Raw genomic sequence first — 4,398 nt, 5'->3', positions numbered from 1 at the left:
CTATCACATGGCATTGGATGTTCAAAAAGCCAAGTCATTTTAATATATTTAAGGACGTTCTTCAAAATCCCTTTTAAACTGGAAAAGAATTTCAAGTTCCTTTCAAGGCATTGGGCAAGTGGGATGTGACCCTTTTCTGAGGACTTTTCAAATGTATGCTTGTTTTCCAAAGTGCCCTATTCACAATAGTAAAATTCACTTACAGCCCTACTGTCTGCATATGTATTGAAACATTGACATCTGAGCTGCTCTCCCTCTGCAGCTATCTGTCTCTTGCTGTGAAATTCACTGGCAGACTAAGCTCAGAAACCAGCATGAGAGGACTGGAGTCTTACTGGTGGAAAAAGACCTGAAGGTTCTTTTGATCACAACAATTCTAGGTCTTATACATGCTGAAAAGTCTAGCATATCTGATGAAATGAAGGCAGAAACTGAAAAATGCCCAAGGACATAACTTTTCCTTTTTTCTTTCTTTTTTTTTTTTTTTTTTGAGAAGTAGGTAGAACTTCTTCCAACACTGAATTCCTTTTGAAGGACTGTATGACACCAGCTATTTTTGTCCTCGCTCCCAGAACTAGTCTTTCCATCTTTTGCTTTTTTCTTTGTTTTTAACTTTCCCCCTTTTTTCTCCCACCTCTTTTGACGAATGCAGATTGTTTTCATCTATAGAAAAAAAACCTGTTTAACATAAAAGTGATTTCCATCATGAACAAGTAATGTGTTGTGGCAATGAACAGAGCATTGTTGTGATGCACGTGCTGACAAGAGCCTGCTTTACTTTTGTCAAAATGCTGGTGCCAATAACTAGTCTATTACAATGTCCATGATGTGAACTGTCTGATTTTGGCAGTCAAGTCCTGAGACTCGAGCAAATCTGTGATCTATACTGCCAAAAGACTCCTTTTAAAACAGTCTGGTTTTGAGTAGTCAGACTTGTCAGGAAACATGACCATTCCACCTATCACAGAAGTTTTTTTCATGCTAACTTGGCTGGTCTTCAACCATGCAGACATTGAAATGCAAGAAAATGATGTTGCTTAGATGCTTGACCAGAGACCTAGATTAGATTCATTCAGTTTCACTTCCTAATACTATCTCCTTACAGTGTCAATTATTAAGCACAGTAAAGCAAACAAGCACATTAATGCTAATCAGGTATATATCTCTCTCTATATAGTAAATAAGTACAATAAAGCAAATCAGAACTGATGCCAGGAGTCTCAGGTAACTGGGACAATTCCTATGTGGTACATCCACCCACAGGTGGGGTTTCAGGTTTGGCTACAATAGGGCTTCCCAGCTTGAAGTGTGACCCTGGATCGTGATTCAGTGATAACTGGTGATGTATTTCTTCTTAATCACTATTCTCTCTATGCAGTAATGATCTGGTGCATTTATAATTTTCCTCTGTACTTTATATATATATATTATATACATATATATAATTTGCTTTATTGTACTTATTTACTGTGTATGGAGAGATGTATACCCGGTTTCCGTTAGTATGCTTGTTTGCTTTAATGTGCTTATTCACTTTAGTGTGCTTGTTTAATAAACAGTGCATGTTATACAGCTAGTGTGTGGTCATTTTGTTGCATACGCTGCCTGTCAGCAGAACAACTCGGTATAGTTGGCAGGACATGAAACAAAAAGGCTTTTATTTTTTTTTTAAGATACAGAAAACTGTTGCTAAGACAGATGTAAAGGTGGGTATTCCAGGCATGGGGATAATTACCTCATTGTATTTTGGCTGCTGAGTGGTTGTGTCATGGCTTATGGGAACTCTGGGACTCCTGTTTTAAGGAAGGGGACCCCCTTTGATGTGGTTACATGTTTACAAAAAGTTTCAGTACAAAAACAGAAGAAGCAGCGGGGCCTGGTGCTGTCCACTATGAACCAGTGCATAAAGGTGGAGTGGGAGCTGGGGAAGGTGATTCAGAGCTTCACTGGTTATGGGGCCCTGAAGAGCTCATCCAGTGTGCAGAAGACATGCAGTGGGAGATCCTCCAGACTGAGAATCTAGGTGGAGACTCGTCAGGGACAATTTCACTTCTTCTGACACAATGTTGTAGAAGAATAAAATGCACAGCTCAAAAACTGTCCTCTGATAATAAAGACATTCACAGCAGTGTATCCCAAGTTGGAAAAGCCATATATAAGAACTTTGACATCAGCAGTGTGGGGATAGATGAGTTCTGGCAAGCTAACAGAGAATGAGGTGATGATGAAGCTCTTGTTTAGGCAGGGGATGTTGGATATAGCAGAATAACTTTGCGAGGAATCCGATGTATCAATAGATCAAAGCCAAAAAAGACCATTGTGGAGCTGAATCAAACATTGGGATCATTAATAGTTAGAGCTTTGAGACCTGCACTAGAATGGGTGGCATCCAACAGAGAAATGCTTATGGCACAGAATAGCTCACTGGAATTTAAACTACACAGATTGTATTTCATTAGTTTATTGATAGGTGAAACAACAAGTCACAGAATCATAGAATGGTTTGGGTTGGAAAGGACTTTAAGATCATCTAGTTCCAACCCTCCCATGAGCCAGAACACCTCACAGTAGACCATGTTTCCTGAGGCTCAAAGAGAAGCACTTAAATATGCAAGCCTTCCACCAGTGCACTGGTTTTTGAAGCCAGAAGGATGAACTATCAATTGAAGTGGACCTTGGTAAAAAGCATCATTCAATACCTGCTTGCATCATTCTTTGTCAGCAGAACAAAGTTCTGCGTAGCCTAACATTTTTACTGCAGTGGTCTGGACCAAACTGTAATGTATAGGAAAGGCAGCATCTCAGCTTTGAAGAATGAGTAAAATAAATCCTTTTCAGAGGAAAGCTGAGAGTAATAGCATGAAACAGCTTTATATTGGAAGGTTGTTTGTCTCTTGGTGTAGAATGGCCAAAAGACGCATGACAGCCACATATACATCCCATACCATGGTTCTGGGATACAGTTGGATGTGGACAGCAGGGCTGCTTTTTTGTTACAAACTGTAGCCTGTTCTGCAAGCCATCAGGTCCCTGCAGAGGACATCTGGAGCAGCATAACAGAAATAGAAGCGCCTGCTTCCCGCAGTGCCCATTAACTTGTTGTGAAGAAGAGGAATGAGAGTTCCTCTCCATAAGTGTGAAAGCAGTGTTTGTGCATAGCAGCCCTTCCTGCCAAAACCCCAAGGCCCTTCCCTGCCCCCAACCAACCACTTCTGAAGGGAAAGCAGAAGACTCTAGTTCAAACAATTTGGGGAGCACCCAAGCTGTTTCCTACTCCCTCTGCTATCATCCTGTTTGCTCAATTAAGCCATAATTAGCTCATAAACTACTTGGAGGCAGGAACCATATTATTTTAGATGTCAACCCAATATTTAGCCCAATAGAATAATAAACATTTTTAGCTTCTTTTATTTCTTTACATAAATGTCATACCGAATAAGTAATGTAATTAACTTTATTTTGTCTGTGAGAGTGGTCCACAATATCCTATGTCATGTATTGCAGCCTGTACAGAAGTGAATGTACAGAAGGATTCTGGGCATGCATACAAAAGTAGACTACAGTCACAAAAAGATGCACCACCTTAAGTTAACAGTCTCCCCATGTTCTGTGGGAGTTACTGGGTCATATTAGGGGTTACATACTTCTTTCTATGACTGAGGAAGGGAAATGGAAACAAAATTCAGAACTCCTGACTAGATTTTTTTTTTTACTAGGAGTTTAGTTACTTTTATGGTGACACGAGTGAAATGGAAATTAGTTAGCTTTGCTGTGTAAAAATTTGTTGCTTTTGTTTTAGGCTTTTAACTGCCTGTCCTTGAAACCTTCAGAATGTGTGTTCATTTAGGTTTAGCACTCTAAATCTATGCTGACAGCTGTAAATTTAGGCTAATAAATGAATTACACAGGTAAGGAAAACAAACACTCTCTCCTCAGAGGCTGTATAAGCCACATGGCTGATGCTATCAAGAAAACTCTTATCAGACACTAGCTGATTGATTTTCCCCCTAGGTAGGTATTAAGTTGTGCAGCTGCTGAAATTGTAACTACTCATGTTTCTTTATCCATCATTTTTCATTTTATTAGATTTAGTCTATTTGCCATACAGGGTTTTTCTTGCAAAACCAAGCCTCCTAGGCTAAAGCAAAACCAGCCTTTCCATTCTGTTTGTGGTCTTTAGGGACAAGTAAAATTCCCTGCCTTTCAGGCTTTTGCTTTTAGCAGGAAGAACAGGCAGAGCTGTGGTGCAAATCATCAATAAACTTTGGGACCCAGTCCACCTTTCCATGTCCTATTGCAGTGACGCACCCCTGTCAGTGCTGAGGCAGGTGAAACTGTAGTGTCTTGTAGGGACAAAATTCTGTGCATAGCAGCAGCCATGAATCATCCTAAAAAGAA

At 39.9% G+C, this 4,398-nt stretch overlaps 1 pseudogene; it reads left to right on the top strand.

The window, feature by feature from the left end:
• The first annotated feature begins 1,891 nt into the window (after positions 1 to 1,891).
• LOC133220113 (E3 ubiquitin-protein ligase RMND5A-like) lies at positions 1,892 to 2,501 on the top strand (annotated as a pseudogene).
• The last annotated feature ends 1,897 nt before the right edge of the window (positions 2,502 to 4,398 follow it).

Source organism: Neopsephotus bourkii, unplaced genomic scaffold (genome assembly GCF_033783945.1).
Source record: "Neopsephotus bourkii isolate Nb327-2 ecotype Australia unplaced genomic scaffold, CSIRO-AGI_Nbou_v1 NB_1420, whole genome shotgun sequence".
Lineage (NCBI taxonomy): Eukaryota > Metazoa > Chordata > Aves > Psittaciformes > Psittacidae > Neopsephotus > Neopsephotus bourkii.
The sequence above is the reverse complement of the archived record's forward strand: the minus strand, read 5'-3'. Positions and strand labels throughout refer to the sequence as shown.